The 18857-nt window shown below is 47.5% G+C and overlaps 1 protein-coding gene across 3 annotated transcripts in view; it reads left to right on the forward strand.

Annotated features, from left to right (window-relative positions):
* LOC117348929 (semaphorin-3F-like) overlaps positions 1-18857 on the forward strand; it is a 216932-nt gene that overhangs the window by 10346 nt on the left and 187729 nt on the right. The window contains exon 1 of one of the 3 annotated variants that reach the window (XM_033921611.1): positions 9137-9362. The exons of 1 other annotated variant lie outside the window; for it this stretch is intronic. The gene's annotated coding sequence lies outside the window, so the exon portion shown is untranslated. Of the gene's footprint in view, positions 1-9136; positions 9363-9417; positions 9499-18857 lie in introns of those variants that run through there. One more of the 3 variants, XM_033921621.1, reaches the window with a different exon arrangement.

Consider the following 18857-nt stretch of genomic DNA (forward strand, 5'->3'; position numbering starts at 1 on the left):
TAGTAGGAGCTCAAGGTGAGTTATATTCAGACACAGTAGAGATATTTGTGTCTCTGGAAGTCTTACAATCTAAGGGCTCCTTTTATAAAGCTGAGCCCCCCCCCCCCCCACACACACACACATTTTTACTAAGCTACGGTAAAGGTTTCTACCGTGGCCCGGGGCACTAAATACTCGGATGTTTATAGGAATTCTATGAGCATTGGAGCAGTGTCAGAGCATTTAGCACTCCAGGCCGCGTTAGAAACCTCTACTGCAGCTTAATAAAAGGTAGGTGGGGGGGGGGGGGATAAGGTATGATCCCCTTCCCCTCCCCCTACAGCAAATGCACCGAAGCCCATTAAGTTCCTGTGAGCTTTGGTGTATTTGCTGTGGGAGAATCACTACTGCAGCTTTTTAAAAGGGGCCCTGAGGGGAGGGTTAAATTACTTGTCCAAGATCTCATGAAGCAGATTTGTACCATTCTTCCTCAACTGCTGGTCTATTCCTTCTCTTCAATAAAGTGTGCTAGGTTTTGCACACACAGCTTAGCTCAGTTTTGAGAACAATTTTGTGGACACCATATACTGAAACAAGTTTTACATATGAGCTAACCGTGCAGCAAGTCACATTGACTTTGGAGCACAGCTCATTTAAATCCCATGGTAATAAAGCCATTAGCTACACATTAAGGTAATTGCAGAGAAGTATGCTCAGCCACATATTGGTGACTCTCTAGTTGAGGAGTGCATGGTCCGGTCTTACTGATGTGTTTTAGCCGTGGCACATTCCTCGCTTGTATGTGGTTGGCTGAGCTCGTTAGTGTTTGGCAAAGGTATGTGTCGAGGACCATGTGGCCGTGTTGCAGATGTCCTCTGTTGGCAAGGGGCCGATGTGGGCTAAGGTGGTGGCTAAGGTCCTGAGCAGGTGGACATGGGCCCCCGGTGGGGGTCTGAGTTGCGCCTTTCTCTAGACAAAGGAGATGCATGGAGCTATCCAGCATGAGAGCGTACATTTGCTGACCAGGAGACCTGGTCTGTTGAGGTCATAGGAGACGAACAGTTGTGAGGCTTGCCTGACCTGTTGCGTCCTGTCTAGCTAGGTGTGTTGGGCTCACACACATTCCAGGGAGTGTTGCTGATGGAGTTCTGTGTTACCACCCAGTTGAATGTAGAGTGCAGGAAGGATGATTGATCAGTTTATGTGGAAGGCAGAGGTCACCTTAGGCAGGAATCTGGGGTGGATCCTGAGCAGTGCCTGGTCTTCAAGGAATCGAGGAATGGCTGAGGCGATGGTAGTAAGAAAAAGTGAGGAACCTGGGGTCCATTTCCTCTAAGTGTTTGAAGGCTGGAAGGGTGAGCTGCAGTAGCACCAGGTTGAGGTCTCACGAGGGTGGTGTAGGTTGGTGTAGTTTGAATAGACCTTTCATGAACTGTAATACTAAGGGGGTGTCATGATAGGCCATAATTGTGCTTAGGTGGACTTTGATGGAGGCTAGTTTGAGGCCTTCCTCAGACAGAGTGAGTAGATACTGAAGTATATTTGGGATGAAGCAGGAGCAGGGTTTGAAGTGAGCAGCAGAGCACCAGAAGTGGAATTGTTTCCATTTCAGTGAGTAAGCTCTTCTGATTGATGGGCTTCTGGCCACTATTGGTACCTCCTCAATGTTGTATGCAAGGTTTAGCCTCTCAACATCCATGCAGTCAGTACTAGTGTATGTAGGTTGTGGTGAAGTGTGGATCCTCCGTTCTCGGTAATGAGGTCCAATCTGGTGGGAAGGCGGAATGATGGGTGGGTTGATAGATGGTGTAGAAATGGGATCCATGGTGTTGAGCCAGAAGGGGGCAATCAAGATCACTCTGGTTCTGTCCTGGAGTATCTTCCATAGGGTTCTGGAGATGAGTGGAGTTGGTGGGTATGAATAGAGGAGCTCCTGGTTCCATGTAAGGATGAAGCTGTCGGAACTGAGGTGGTTTGGAGAGAGCTGCTTGGAGCAGGATGAGCTTTTCAAGTTCTGTTCAGTGGTGACTATTCAGTGGTGACTGGTGATCCCCATTTATGGAATACTTCCTTCGCTATTATGAGGCTGAGGGATCTAGCTGGTGATTCAGGCTGTTGGCTAGGCTATTCTGTTCTCCTGGTAGATACATGGCTTGGATAGGCCAATCTATGGAGTTGGTGAATTTCTATATGTGACTTGCTTCCCTGCAGAGTAAGAGTGAGCCTATGTCCTCTTCTTTATGTAAAACATGGCGACTTGGATGAGGATTGATGTGGAGAAATGCAGTCTGGGGGGACCATTGCCCTCTGTGCATAAATGGAGTAGATGTGCCTATCATGCATGCTTGGAGTTGTCTGTGGTGATGACTAGTTGGTGTCGGGGTGGCCTGAGTGGTTTCCCTCCTATTAGGTTGTTCCAGTTTGTCCATCAGTCAAGTGCTTTGCAGGTGGATTGGTGAATTGGGAATCAGACTGTCAGCAGTTGAATTTGCTGATTCCAGTGTCAATGGAGGTGCCATTGTATTAGCCTCAAGCGTGGTCTGGTGACCCAGGATACAAAATAGCGACCATGCTGATGTTGAACTGGAGGACGAGATGCTTCAGGCGAGGGCAGTCATGGTGTTGGTGAGCTTGACCGGGAGGAAGGCCTTGGCCTGGCTGGTGTTGATTTCTACACTGATGAATGTAAGTGTTTGTGATGGCATTAGGTGGGATTTCCTGTAGAATGAGTACAAGATTCACAAGATCCACCTTGAATTCTCAACAAAGTCACCTCCCCCACCACCCTTTCCTGCTGTCCACTCTGCCAACCTCCTTTCAACAACCCCTGCCACCTTTTCCTCTGGAAGAGGAAACTGCTTACCTTCTCTCCTCCTCCAAATTCACTACCTGTTCCTCTGAACTGATTACTACCTGCCTACTCGGAGCTATCACTCCCACTGTGATCCCTCCCATCTGTCACATCCTCAACCTATTACTCTCCACTACAACAGTCCCTCTGGTGTCTTCTGGAGTTTGCAGCCCATTCCAGGCCATCAATGGCCTGAGTTTAGAGAGTGGCACAATTTTCCTTAATGTCGTTGACCGTTTCATTGACTTTGTCTCTGAAGAGGTTCTCACCCGTGCAAGAGGAATCTGCCATGGGGTTCATGAAGGTCCTCATGGAGTGCGGAAGTGCAGATCAGGTGAGGTATTAAGTCAAGATGGATATCCCCCTGTGTGAGCAGACATCTCAAAGGCATCGAATGAGGATCTGAAGAGGTGTCTGCATTCTTCTAAGTCATGGAGAAGGGGTGAGAGGATTTTATTTACTATGGCCTCCTGGTACAGTAACGTCTGGAACTGGCAGACGGCGATACAAGAGCTGAGCATGGCACTCTGGAACATTCTCTACCCCGAGTCCAGGGTTTTTTGGTCCTTCCCTGGTGGCGTGTTAGAGGTAGTGCAGATTGTTCTGTGTCTCTTGAATGCTGAGGTGATGACCATAGATATGTGGAGTAGTTGGGTTTTGTCGAAGCCAGGTGCCAAGTGCCTTTTGGATGTTGGTAGTCTGGAAAAGTGGGGGAGGGGGGGTTGCCATATTTATTTCCTTGCAGTCCAGGAGGGTCTTATGTATCGGAATTGCTATGGAGTGTTTGGGAGGTGTCGAGACATTGGAGGAGTTGCTGTTGTCCATTGACTGGTTCAGGTACTCTCCCCATGCACATACTGAGTTTGGTGGTCAGTTTCTGGAGGAATTTGAGGTAGGCTTGATTCTCCAGTATTGGCATGGTGGGGAGGTTCGGAATTGTTCTCTGATGAGGAGTTTGGGCATGGTTTTGAAGAGGTGGACGGCGAGAGGTCCAAGTTGTAGATGCTGAGGAAGCTAGAGTTGAACTCGCTGCCAGTGTCTGGGTTGAGGTGTCTTTCAGCTGATGTACTGTCATGTGTTTTCTGTGTGGTTTGGTCCAAAGGGATGGATTGAGGCAGAGTCCATTGCTGTGTGAGGAGCTGAGTTAGGAGGTGGAACAGTTGTTGCTGGTCTGCTCCTTGTTTGCTTATGGCAGTGTGCAGGGGTCCATTTGGGTGGAGGGTTGCAGCTCCATACTCCTGGTGGTGTGACATTTGGTTGCTGAGACATCTCTTGGGGGGTGCAGAGAGCCTGAGAACAAGCTGGTGGATGAGTCTCTGTGTCTGCAGGAGGTTGCTAGAGCACTACTGGTATGCCTATATGTCTTTCTGTTGACCACTGGTATCTGCGCTGTCCATGGCTGCATTTGTGGCCATTCCTTCAGGTGGAGGAGGAGGAATAGTGTTGCTGCATCCTATGTGGGCTTCAGCAGTTGTGGTAGCTGTGCCGCAATGCTCCAAACCCTGGCTATTGCATATAACTGCTTTCTTTGAACTGTGTGAGATTGAGGTGGCTCCGGCGGTTGCAGGGATTCCCTCCCTGATTCAGGAGGGCGTGTCCAGGCAGGTGCCATCATCGATAACATCAGCACTGACATGTACAAGAAAACCTCGCTGGTGTTCCCCTGTTGCCACAGAGGAAGGGTGTGGAAGCTCAGTGATTGGCTGCCTGTGCCTTCCATCATGGCCTACATCCAGAGCTAATGATGTTGCAGCTTCCCCGGAGAGCGTGGGGTGAGTGTGAGGTCCAGAGGGTTCTCCGAAGAAAGGATCCCCGTGGAGGAGAGCAGTTCTGCTGGTCGGGTCCCCCCAGGAGAGAGAATTTAGCTTGGTCGGGTCATGGGCAAGGGGGGATTTCTTGCCCTCAGGAGCAGTTAGGGTCTCCTGGTTTGGTTCCTTACCAGGGTTTTCCTGTGGGTGCCACAGATATAGGCTCAGGACCATTCTGTCATGTGCTGGATGCCTCCTGGGCTCCTCTCCTTTTCAAGAAGTCCTTCAGCGCTCGTCGGCAGAGCTTGATTGCATGTGGAGACATGCAGGCACAGTACAAGCAAGGCTGGTCCTCATGCATTTTACCTAAGCAGTGGATGCATATATCATGAGGATCCAGCATGCTCATTCTTTACCTGCAGCCAGGGCACTATGGTATTCTGATCGAGATGAGTAGGTATTTTGGTGGAGAGTTGTCTGAAAAAAAGACAGTTGGGAACAGGTGGAAACTATAGACTGAGAAAAGAAGGGGAAGGGCCTGGACATGTCCAGAGGGGTCTCAGCACCATGCAAGCTCAGAATGAGAGAGAGATAAAAAACCATTTCTGAGCTATTAGAGAGTTTATCTGGCAAATGGGAGTTGTCGATGACATCACCCATATGTGGCTGACTTAGCTTGCTGCCCACGAGAACCTACGTTATGGATTAAGTAACTGAACTTTTAAATCCCATGATAATAAAGGCATTAGCTACACATTAAGGTAACTGTGGAGAAGTGTGCAGAAGATTCAACAGCAGAGTACAGGGTTTCTGACACCTGGCCTTTAACGAAGGTCAGCAGAGATATAAAAGATTAATGAGGATTATTTCTTCTTTACTGGCAGCCTCAATTTTTTTTCTGGCTTTCTTGAAGGGGATAGGTAAAAAAAACAAAACAAAACAACAACTCAAAAGCAGGCAGGAATGAGAAGATGAGGAGGAGGTATCTTGGAAGATTAAAACGCAAGACTGTTGAGAAATGTGCAGAATAATATTAATGTTTTTGTTTGCTCGTTTATGTGTGAAATAGCATTCCAGCACATACCCATTTTGTTGGTTCTGCAAAGCTTTGTATGGGCACCTGTACTGGAATCTTATTCTGTGCATAATGTTGGCATTGAAATACTGTATTCACTTCCAGATGCTAATAACAAGGGTTGAAATTCAAAGTGATTTAAACAGCCAGGAGAGGCTCTTGGCTGTTAAATCACTTGTGCGGTCTTATCCAGTGGCAGTTAACCAAATAATCCCTCTAACCGTCTATGTTGAAATTGGCTATTTTGTGGGTAGTCCGGGTACTGAGTTAGGGCGCAGAGGAAACTTAGCAAGGTTCAGTCCACTCACTGGCTAAGTAACTGAATAAGATAAGACTGCAAACAACTCTCCTAACTTTATACAGCTCTCTGGTCTGAATATTAGCTGGTTAACTTCCGGTAGGGTTACCAGAAGTCTGGGAAAACCTGGACATGTCCTCTTTTTAGAGGACTGTCCAGGTGCCTGGACGGACTTTCCCAAACCTGGCAGTTTGGGTTTTCGAAAGCTCTGAGCTCCGGCTTTGTCTGGAGGGCCTCCGAGCATGCGCGGATAATGTCACATGCTTCCGCGCATGCTCGGAGGCCCTCCAGAAGTGGACCGGAGGTCGGGGAAGAAGAGATGAGACTTTGTGTGGGTGGGGCTGGAGGCAGGGCAAGGCGGAGCTGGGGGCAGAACTGGGCGGGGCCATGCATCTGGGATTTTTCGTCACTAAATATGGTAACCCTAACTTCCAGCTTCCTGAAGCCAAGGAATGAATGTGAGGCAGTGTTTAGTATGTGCAGCCCAGTGAAGGAGTGTGAAGAACTGCTTTAGGGAATAAGTATAAAGGATACTTAATCTGTAAGGCCCAAAGAATGAGTCTGAGAGGATACTAAGACCCTGAAGTCTAAGCAGTGAAAGTGAGGGGAGGCTGAGTACAGGGTAAGGAAGAGGCACTGTGGGTCAATCTGGAAAGAGTGAATGGAAATTTATTTACATTGGTGTAATCTACAGGCCTCCTTCATAGACAGAAGTGGACAGAGATTTAATAGTAGACATTCAGAATATAGCTGTAAAAGAGGAAGTATTACTAATAGGTGATTTTAGCATGCCAGATGTTGATTGGGGTATCCCTATAGGGGGGGTCTTCTAGAAGTAGGGAAGGAGAACTGTTCCAGCAGTTGATAATGGAACCCATGCGGGATGGGGCCATACTGGAATTAGGTCCAGAATAGATTCACTAACAATAGCGACTCAATCGCTGTTGGCCGATTCTCTGGCTGATTTTCCAAAAGCGATTGATTCACTATTAAGTTTGCATGCAAATGATTTGCACAGAGCCCCTCCCCCACGTAGCACCCCAGAGCCATCGTCCCCCACCCCAAACCTCCCAAAAATAGCAGGAGGGATGCCCACTCTCTCCTGCCTGGAAAGACCTCCCCCTCCCCCCAAAGGAAAAGGCAGGAGGGATGCTCACTTCCTCCTGCCACCAGAGGCCTAAGGATGTACAGGGAAGGGCCTAAGGCTTTGATTGGCTCAGATGCATCAGGCTCCTCTCTTGGGAGGGGCCTGAGGCATCTGAGCCAATCAGAGACTTCCTTAGGAGCCTAAGGAAGTCCCTGATTGGCCATTTGTTTTCTGATTCTTCTAAATTTAATGCTATTTCTACTTCTTCTAGATTTAATGCTAAGAAATGCAAGGCCATACATTTGGGCTGTGAAAACCCAAGAGAATGGTACAGTTTAGGAGGTGAAGAATATTTGTGCACAAAAGAGGAGTGGGACTTGGGAGTGATAGTATGTGATGATCTTAAGGTAGCCAAACAGGTCAAAAAGGTGACGGCATAAGCTAGGTGCATAGGGAGAGGTATGGCCAGTAGGAAAAATGAGGTATTGATGCCCCTGCATAGGACTCTGGTGAGTCCTTATTTACAATATTGTGTACAATTCTGGAGACTGCACCTTCAAAAAAATATAAAAAGGATGGAGTTGATTCACAGGAAGGCTACTCATATTGTAGGTAGTCTTCATCATAAGGTGTATGGGGACAGACTTAAAGATCTTAATATGTATACTTTGAAGGAAAGGCAGGAGAGAGAAAGATATGATAGACGTTTAAATACCTATGTCGCATAAATGTGCATTAGGCAAGTCTCTCATTTGAAAGGAAGCTCCGTTATAAGAGGGCATAGGATGAAGTTAAGAGGTGACAGGCTCAAGAGTAATCAAAGGAAATTCTTACAGAAAGGGATGGTAGATGCATGGAATAGTTTCTCAGTAGAGATGGTGGAGACAAAGGCTGTGTCTGAATTCAAGAAAGCATGGGACAGGCACATGGGATCTCTTAGGGGGGAGATAGTGGATGCTGTGGATGGACAGACTGGATGGGCCATTTGGCCTTTATCTGCCATCATTAGGGTTACTAGACATCTGGATTTACCCGAACATATCCTGTTTTTAGAGGACTGTCTAGGCATCCGGAAGCTTTTCAAAACCTGGCACTTTGTCCAGGTTTTGAAAAGCGTCCAGCTCGGGACCGCGTCGGGAGAGCACCTGTGCATGCGCGGATGCAACGCGGTGACATCACTTGCATGTGACATCACCACGTCACATCTGTGCATGCGCAGATGCCTTCGTGACGCGGCTCTGAGCATGAGAAGAGGTTAAGGGTGGAACTGGGGCAGAATGGGGCGTGACTGGGGCAGAACAGGGCGGAGTTGGGTGGAACTGGGCCATGGGTCTGGATTTTAGGACTGTAAAATCTGGTATCTCTAGCCATCATGGTTCTAAGGAATAGGTTTCTGTCAGGTACTTGTGACCTGGATTGACCACAATGGAAACAGGATACTGGGCTAGTTGGAACATTGTTCTGACTAAATTTGTCTATTCTTATGTTCTTTTGTAATTAGTGTGTGGAAATGTAGAGTCTCTGAGGGTCAAGTAATAAGTGTGAGGGGAGACTGCGACTCTGGAGCCCATGTAGTGACCGGTGGAGTCTCTGAAGCCCAAAGAGTGTGAAGGGATGCTGAGTCTCCAAGGACTGAGTGTATGCTGAGATTGTGAGGCCCATCGAGTGAGTATGAGAGGACGCTGAGTCTCTGGGGCTCAAGGATTGTGTTAGGGGATTCAGAGGCCCAAGGACTGAGTGTAAGGAGATGATGAGTTTCTGGGGTTCAAGGACCGGATGTTAGGGGATTCTGATTCTCTGGGGTAGGAGGAGAAGCGGTGGAGCCTCTGGGGGTGGGGGAGGGGACGCGTATCTCCTCCGTCCCTCCTATCCTCCCTTTTTTCTCTTCCCCCCCCTCCTTATCTAACTTTCTTAAAAGCTCGCCCCGCGCCGCCTTCTAGCCCGGCCGCCTACCTCGACTTTGCCTTTCTTTTTGTTTCCCTCCTCCTCCCTTTATTTCTTTGTTTTCTCTCGCCTTTCTTTCCTCTCTCTTTGCCCTGCCCCTCTCCCCCTCCCTCCCTCCCTTCGCATCGCCGCCTCCTCCTCCTCCTCCCCCCTCCCTCTGACCTGCCGATCAAAGCAGGCGAAGCGGAGGCAGGGGGAGCAGTGAGGCGCCACCTGTCAGCTCGGCCACTGCCATCGCCCGGCAGAAGCCATTGGGATCGCAGCAGCACCATGCCCCGGCTGCCAGCACTTCTCCCGGGACTTTAACTTTCTCCTCCTCCTCCTCCTCATCCCAGGGCTCGCTGCCCCGAGCTGCCAACTCGGCTGGGCTCCGGCTCAAGGTACATAGCAGGGCTGCTCGCTTGCCTTTCACTGAGGAATGCGGGGGGGGGGGGGGGGGGGCGGGCAGAGCCCGGCCAAAGACACTGCAAATTGATCCCGAGAGGAAGATCTCCCGGAGCTGCTGAGCAGCGCCAGGTACAGGGTTGGTGCTGATAATGGGGCTGGAGAGTGGAGTGGGGGGGGGGGGCATAGAGAGTGGTGGGGGGCCAGCCAGTGGGGGTGGTGACGGACAGGGAAGGTTATGTGGTCACAGGAGGGTATTTCTGGGGCATTGTGTCGCTGTGGGTACAGTCAGTGAGTGGGGTGCTCCTATGCAGGACTGTGGTGAGGCTATCGCCTTGCCCACTGGTGCCCCTCACTCTGCCAGCTTTTGACACCAGCATTGAGAAGAGATGTGGGCTGGGAGCAATTTTTAACCCCCCCCCCCCCTCACACACACACACACTCATATTTGCATCCTGTGCAACTGCACTTGGTACGGCACCGGTCCTGTGGGTTCAGGCAGAAGGTGATGTGGTCAGTAAGTGGGCATTCCTGTAGGTATGGGGGTGGGGGCATATGATGTGGTCAGTAAGTAAACAGAGGGTGATAAATTCAGTGAGTGGGGTTTTGCTGCCAGTATGGTGTGAGATAGCTAATGGAGGTGTTGCAATGAGTAAAAAAAACGATACAGTGAGTGGGCATAGAGATCGCATTCAGTAAAGAGCTATTGGAAAAGTCTGGTTAAGAGAGCGATATGGAGTGAGACAAGTACACTTCTCCCTCAGCATTCGCTGTGATAGGGGATTAACAGAACCGCAAATATAGAAAAACCGCAAATAACTTTTTCATATGTTATTCGCTGTTTTCTATTTAAAAACCAGCGTGAATATGGTGAAACCGCGAATAAAATGGTGGGAGACCTGGCCTGTTCCTGAAGGAGAGGCAAAACACGATGACGAAAGAGCTTGGAAACGGCGATTTTCTCTGTAAACACTTGGAATCAGCGATATCTCTACGCAAGCTGATGTAATTTGGGGGGGAGGAGCCAGCAAGCTAAAAACCGTGAATAATCGAAACCGTGAATGCTGAAACCGCGAATACGGAGGGAGAAGTGTATTGCTGTGGTTATACAGGGTGCGACGATTAGGGCAGAGTGGGGTGTTACTGTGATCAGAGACTGGGGTGCTTCTCTGGGTACATAGGACGATGTGATCAATGAGTGGTGTGCTCCTGTGGGGTATACAGGGTGATGTGATCAGTGAATGGGTTGTTAGTAATACTGCTGTTTCAGTTGATTATTTGATGTGTTATGCTGTATTTTAATGTGGAAAGTTGTAAATCACCACAAATTGCAATAACTAAATGTGGAGGATGAAGCAGTCAGCAAGAGGAGTGCTGCGGTTGATACAGAGATTGATGTGGTCAGTCAGTGGGATGTTGCTGTAGGTATATTGGGTAATACAGCCAGTGAGTGGGGTGTTGTACTAGATACAGAGTGGACGTAAGTGTCAGTGAATAAGGATGAATATGTTGAGACAGTTCAGTAATTTGCGTCATTCCATGGCTTTATGGAGACAGGATTACTGGATATTTTCTTTTCACAGGGAACGTGACTGTTTCCTCTCTTGTTGTCTGTGACCTGGTGCTTTCTTTTACACAGGTTTATTTTCTCCTCTGTAAATTGACCTTAGTAAGTTCTTTAGAACATCTGCCCATAAAGGGAAATGAAGAGCCGTGTGAGATTTGGATGTTAACCGAAAGGAAATGTGCTTCCTGTCCAGAATTCCTCTCATGGGAAGAGAGAGATAAACTGGGAACCCGTGGCAGTGGGCTGCCTTGCATTTTATATGCCATCATATCCTATGTTTCTGTGGAAGACGGCAAAGCTGCCCATGCTCTGAAGGAGAAGAACCTTGTTCTCCTGCACTCTTACGCAAGGGACATGCTTCTTTTCCTCTTATAGATCCAGGAATTGCTCTTGACATTTTAATGCTGGTACCCTTTCACTCGACCCTGATTTCTTTGGCTAGGAATGGATTCATTTGTAATACTGGTGCTGGAAGTTGTCATGTCTGGTACCGTGAATTTTTGGGATTTCTGACTGGAAGAGGCCTTTCGTGATCCCTGCTGTTCATTGTCGATGCCATTTCAGTGAACTGGTTGAACAGTAGCGCTTGTGTATTATTTGAGTGAATGTTGCCTTCAGGTCAGTCAGCTAAAGTTCTTCTGAGTTATCTCCTATTTCCAGGTATTGTACCTTCTCTAGGAGTTACCAAGTACTTCTAGCATAGGTGTAGTTCAGCAGAGCAGAGGCAGCATGGGAGGATGGCACTCCCTAAATGCTCCTGACTTGGCCTTCCTCCTCTTTCCCCCTCCACCACCACCATTTCTCCTAGGTTCCCAAACTAAACAGGCCAACTTTGTCTAGGACTGGAAATGGGTAAGCTGGATCTTGCAGACCCCCAAACTTTCCACCTTAAAAGCCACTGAAACTGCATTGGAGCCTCGAGATGGAAGGCATAGGATCTGGAGGATCCGGCTTCCTCTTCTTCTCCACAGTCAATTTACCCTTGGTGATCCCTTTTCTCTGAAGCATCATTGCGGCTGCAGATAAAAGCATTATCTGTTTTTACAGCATCCCTTTCTCTTCCTCTACTCCAAGAGTAAAATGAGTGCAGAGGAGAAAAGGAAACAAGATCAACCAGGATTCTTTTTTTTTTTTAATGGTTTACATACAGGGTACACAAGCATTTTCCTTATCTGTCCTAGTGGGCTGACAGCCTATCTACTGTACCTGGGGCAGTGGAGAATTAAATGACTTGCCCAAGGTCACAAGGAGCAGTGTGGGGTTTGAACCCACAACCTGAGGGTGCAGCTCTAACCACTGCACCAAACTCTTCTCCATGAGTTTATTCAGGTGCTCAAGCATTTTTCCATGTCTGTCCTGGTAGGCTCACAATCTATCTAATGTACCTGGAGCAAAGGGGGGATTAAGCGACTTGCCCAGGGTCACAAGGAGCAACATGGGTTTGAACCCACAACCTCAGGGTGCTGAGGCTGTAGCTTTAACCACTGCACCACTCTCTCCCCTATGCTGTGTTCTCTACTTTAAAAATTGCTGGACCTGTGACCTAGAGCAGTGTTCTTCAACCTTTTGACACCTATGAACCGATGGAAATAAAATAATTATTTTGTGGACCGGCAGTTGAAGAACACTGGGCAAAATCGTGGGCCAGACCCTGCCCATCTCTATCCAATCTCTGCCTCAGATCCCGCCTCTATAATAGTACTAATTGTAACACCGTTTTTTCCATTCATTTTTCATACACACACACACACACACACACAATATAATCGTATTAACAACACATAATGGTTAACCACAAAATTAAACTACACAAAGCACACTGTATGCTTCTCAATATTCATTCCTACCAGAACACAGATAACCCCATGCAAATATGGGACCAAAAACTAAAAGTATTAATATATACAAACAAACCCTAAGATGCAAGACTCTGCATGCTGTACAACCCCAGAGGAAAAGAAACAAATGCATTTCTTCCTGAACAGACAGCAGATGTAAAATCACTAAATAAAAAAATAAAATCATTCCCCCTACCGTTGTTGTCTCCCTCCCTCCATGCTATGCCTTGCTTTCTGGCCTGCCCCCTGGTGTTATCTTCGGGCCGGCTCCCTCTTCCTCAGTGCTGCAGTGCACAAAGCCGTGGGCTGCAGCTTCTCGCTCGTCCCGCGCCTCTTCTGGAAGCCTTCCCTCTGACGTTGCGATGTCAGAGAGAAGGCTTCCAGTTCAGGCGCAGGACGCGCATAGGAGCCTCTGCCTGCGGCTTTGTGCACTGCAGCACTGAGGAAGAGGGAGCCGGCCCAAAGACAACGAACGCCACATCGATCGCACCGTGGACTGGCGGCTGAAGAGCACTGTCTGGGGCCCGATGCAGGAAATTTCTGCGGACTGGCACCAGTCCATGGCGGTTGAAGAACACTGACCTAGAGGATCCACCTGTAGCTGCCTTTAGACAGTGAACAAATGTGTGGGAGGAAAGGAGACTTACTGCATGAAAAGGTGTGTGGGAGGAAGCAGTGCCTGTCCCACTGCGGCGGAGTGGGGGAGAAGATTCAATCTATTGCATTGCTGAGAGTGGGGGGAGGCAAGGGAGTGTCTGCCCCGCTGTGTGAGTGCAGAAGGATTCTTCATGAGAGTGGGAGCGGTCTCATTGCAGGGAAGTTGGGAGAGGGGGGCCCATCTTCCCCACCTCACAGAACAAACAAGGAAATGTAGCATCCCAGTGCATGACTTCACTGGGATAACTAAAGGGAAAATGTCAACACTCAAAGTGGTTGACATTTTCCCTATCTGTCCGGATAGGCTCACAATCTATCTAATGTACCTGGGGCAGTGGAGGATTAAGTGACTTGCCTAGGCTCACAAGGAGCAGCGTGGGATTTGAACCCACAACATTTTCCCTATCTGTCCGGATAGGCTCACAATCTATCTAATGTACCTGGGGCAGTGGAGGATTAAGTGACTTGCCCAGGCTCACAAGGAGCAGCGTGGGATTTGAACCCACAACATTTTCCCTATCTGTCCGGATAGGCTCACAATCTATCTAATGTACCTGGGGCAGTGGAGGATTAAGTGACTTGCCCAGGCTCACAAGGAGCAGCGTGGGATTTGAACCCACAACATTTTCCCTATCTGTCCGGATAGGCTCACAATCTATCTAATGTACCTGGGGCAGTGGAGGATTAAGTGACTTGCCCAGGCTCACAAGGAGCAGCGTGGGATTTGAACCCACAACATTTTCCCTATCTGTCCGGATAGGCTCACAATCTATCTAATGTACCTGGGGCAGTGGAGGATTAAGTGACTTGCCCAGGCTCACAAGGAGCAGCGTGGGATTTGAACCCACAACATTTTCCCTATCTGTCCGGATAGGCTCACAATCTATCTAATGTACCTGGGACAGTGGAGGATTAAGTGACTTGCCTAGGCTCACAAGGAGCAGCGTGGGATTTGAACCCACAACATTTTCCCTATCTGTCCGGATAGGCTCACAATCTATCTAACGTACCTGAGGCAGTGGAGGATTAAGTGACTTGCCCAGGGTCACAAGGAGCAGTGTGGGATTTGAACCCACAACCGCAGGGTGCTGAAGCTGTAGCTCTAACCACTGCACCACACGCTCCTCCATGGGAATAATGTGAAGAGAGAGGCCCAGCCAGGCATGATTAACAGAGCACAGTCACTTGCCATAGAAAGCACCATTCCGAACAGCATAATCATCTCATCCTTCGGCCCAAACTGGGGAACCAGAGGAGAATGCTGCCCATGCCCCAGGCTAGGTAACATCTGCCACAATGCATCAGCAAGCACATCTGGAAATTTAGACCATCTGCTGCGCCAGAATGGGGGAAGCAGGCTCACATGCCGCTACCTTTCCCAGCGCACCAGAGTATCTGCCTGTCTCACTGCAGTGGGAATCAGCCTGTCCCAGCTTGTTCAAGATCTTAGAGAAGCAACTATTCTTTCGATTATCTTCTCCTGTGAGATACTGAGTTAGCACTATAAACAGCACCTTGTGTGGTACAGAGATGTTGCCTTGCGTAGCGTGAAACTTTTGGTTAAATGGAAAGCTGGTGTCACTTGCAGCTCTCAACCATTCCGAGCCTTCATCTCCAGAGTCTAAGCCTGTTAATGTTTAGCTGCTGCAGGTCTCGTTGTCTCGTAGGACTTGGAAGAAACTGGACTCTTAGTAGACCGTGTGACCTTCCAAAAGTCCTGCAAAATGATAGCGCAGGACCCGAAATTTAGAGATTTCACGAGTCCCCTCCTCAGGTCAGTGAGAGAAAAGAAAAAGGGATGCGGGTTCTCTAGTGATCTTCCACAGTCCAGCACCATTTTATTAATTATTAACTGTTTAGCTGTAATAACAGAGTAAGACACATCTTTGCCCATGTGCTTAAGGTCCACTCTGATCCCGCTTCAGTCAGCAAGAGTAAAATGAAATCGTTTTGAGAAGCAACAGGTCTGGAATCTGATTGAATGCAGCAGATGGTCTACACTTCCAGATGTGCTTGCTGATGCATTGTGGCAGATGTTACCTAGCCTGGGGCATGGGCAGCATTCTCCTCCGGTTCCCCAGTTTGGGCCAAAGTGATTATGCTGTTCAGAATGGTGCTTTCTATGGCAAGTGACTGTGCTGTTAATCGTGTCCTGGGCCTCTCTCTTCACTTTACTTCCAAGCATTTAGTTACCCCGGTGAAGTCATGCGCTGTGACGCCACATTTCCTTGTCTGTTCTGTGCACATCTGTTTGTTAGGCTGTAGGGTGTGCAAACAAGGTGAATTGGTCTATGCGCGGTAGAGAGAGTCATCCAGTACAAGTCCCAATTTGCAAGATGAATTGGAACAAAATTAGTTAAAACGCAATTAGCAAAATAGTGACCTAGGGATGACCCATATTAAACCCTTCACTGGGGGTTGTTGATGCAGCTTTTCAGAACACAGAGGCCCTTCCATAGACATATAGGGCTCAATATTCCAAGGAAGATATATGTTCACCGGCGGCCAGTGAATGTTTAACTTCTTTATCCCTGGATTTTCAGCTACTGTCCATCTAGGCAACCCGATGCAATTTGTATATAGTGAGGGGCTGAGTTTGGGGAGGAGTGAGGGTAGGCCAAGGATATTATCCAGGTAGGGGCCATTTAACCACTATCCAGATAAGCTGCGTGTTGGGTTTAGCCCTGAATAGCAGATCTAATCTGAAAATATCATGGCCCCGGTAGTCACCGCATCCCAAGCGTATTAAGGGCACTGAATTTATGTATTAGTTTAAATGCCAGTGCTGTTATTTAAATTAATGCAGTGGCCACCACCATTGGCTCAAATGTTTTTAAGCATGGAAGAAGGATCATCTTTCTAGACACAGTGAGCTGATGTCCATATCCAAATGGTCATATAGGTAAGAACATAAGAATAGCCTTACTGGGTCAGACCAATGGTCCATCTAGCCCAGTGGTTCCCAAACCTGTCCTGGGGGACCCCCAGCCAGTCAGGTTTTCAAGATATCCCTAATGAATATGCATGAGAGAGATTTGCATATAATGGAAGTGACAGGTATGCAAATCTCTCTCATGCATATTCATTAGGGATATCTTGAAAACCTGACTGGCTGGGGGTCCCCCAGGACAGGTTTGGGAACCACTGATCTAGCCCATCTCCAAGTCACAAGTACCTGGCAAAAACCCAAATAGTAGCAGCATTCCATGCTACCAATCCAGGGCAATCAGTGGCTTCCCCATCTCTGTCTCAACAGCAGACTATGGACTTTTCCTCTAGGAAATTGTCCGAATCTTTTTTAAAACTAGCTACATTAACCGCTCTTACCACATCCTCTGACAATGCATTCCAGAGCTTAACTATTCTCTGAGTGAAAAAATATTTCCTCCTATTGGCTTTAAAAGTATTACTCTGTAATTTCATTTGAGTGTCCCATAGTCTTTGTAAATCGATGCAGTTAAAAAAAAAAAGTGTTGCCAGTGGGTTAAAGGGGTGGGGTGTAGTAGGGGTGGGGAGGCTTCTCTAGTTGGGTGGGGCTTGGCCGAGTCTGGGTATAAGAACCCAATCCGGACTCTACCAGTTTCCGCCCGTTTGGGTGGCTTGTTGTTGTTGTTTCTGTTTCTGTAGACTGAAAATGCTATCATATCTGCTATGTTTGGTCTTTATCGTTTAATAAACCGTTTTGGGGAAAAAAAAAAAATCGATCCACTTGTACTTGTTCTACTCCCTCAGGATTTTATAGACTTCAATCATATCTCCCCCTCAGCCGTCTCTTTTCAAAGCTGAAGAGCCTTAACCTCTTTAGTCTTTCCTCATACAAGAGGAGTTCCATCCCTTTTATCATCTTGGTCACCCTTCTTTGGTATAAGTAACAAATTTTAGATAGTCTACTTCTTTCATGTGTATATCGATAGCAGGCAGAGATTTGAAGGAGTGCTCTGGGCATGGTTTGGGTGGATTGTTGTTGACATATGCATGCATTCTCATTTTTTCAACAATATAGTTTAAAAAAAAATCCTCATCAGCATTTATACCCACCCCTGCTCTGAGGCACACACATAACTTAGACAACGGCTCATTTAGGCCCAGGGTTTTAGAAACTTGATTGAGTGGGGAGTTGTGTTCACCCCTCTGGTATTCAAAACCATCTTGATCTGTAAAATTACAATTGAATTTTGCAGCTCAGCTCTTTCACTCGCTCCCCATGGGCTTGGAGCTTTGCAGAATCCAACACTTACACGCACAAAACTCTAAGAAAAGCTGTTCTTTTTATGAACGTGGTTTTTAATAAAATGGCTGCTCCTCCTGTATGTGCTACGAAAGACACGTATTTTTCCTGCAGCTTTATTTATTTTATATCAGGCTCTGCATTGTGTGAACCTTTTATAAAATACACTGCAAATTTATTTATTTTAGGTATTTATATACTGCCTATCAAATTACCTAAATGGTTTACAATCATGTACGCAAGTATTTTCCCTATCTGTCCTGGTGGGCTCACAATCTATCTAATGTACCTGGTGCAATGGAGGATTGAGTGATTTGACCAGCGTCACAAGGAGCAGTGTGAGATTTGAATCCACAACCTCAGGGTGCTGAGGCTGTTGCTCTAACCCAGGGGTAGGGAACTCCGGTCCTCGAGAGCTGTAGTCCAGTCGGGTTTTCAGGATTTCCCCAATGAATATGCATTGAAAGCAGTGCATGCAAATAGAACTCATGCATATTCACTGGGGAAATCCTAAAAACCAGACTGGAATACTGCTCTCGAGGACCGGAGTTCCCTACCCCTGCTCTAACCTCTACTATGCCATTCCTATCATGTCCATGTCCTGTCTATCCAAATTAGATTGTAAGCTGTTCTGAGCAGGGCTTGCCTATTGCATGATAAATATACAGTGCTGTGTATGCCTTTCAGCACTATAGAAATTATGAATAGTAGTGGTAGGATCTGATTGCTTTTATTTCATTTATTCATTGATATTGCTAATTGAGGAAAAACAAACATTTATGATCATTAAAACATGTTAAAATAAATCTATAGGACAAGAAAAGACTTTATCCCATCTATCTTACCTCCTAAGAGCTGTATGTTGTCACTGCCTGGTTGTTTTCTGGGCTAGAAGTCCTTGGTTTACCCTGTGATCTCAGCAGGGAACCTCCCCTTTAGCTCCCACTAAAGCTCTGGGGTAACCAAAGTCCTAAGAAAGTCATAGCGAGAAACTGTCTCTAGCTAGATCTAAATAGCAAAACAGATTTCAAAGGTTCCCAACCATCTCTTCATTCCCCTCACTGGGCTCATTACTGGATTCCTTTTCCTTCTCTTAACTGTTCCTCCTTTTGGATATTTCCAAAGCGACATCCTTGGGTATTACCTGCTCCCCCTTCAAAGAGGAGGTAGCCTTGCTCAGGATTCAAGGGACCTCTCTTGG

The sequence above is a fragment of the Geotrypetes seraphini genome, chromosome 1 (genome assembly GCF_902459505.1).
Source record: "Geotrypetes seraphini chromosome 1, aGeoSer1.1, whole genome shotgun sequence".
Taxonomy (NCBI): Eukaryota; Metazoa; Chordata; class Amphibia; order Gymnophiona; family Dermophiidae; genus Geotrypetes; species Geotrypetes seraphini.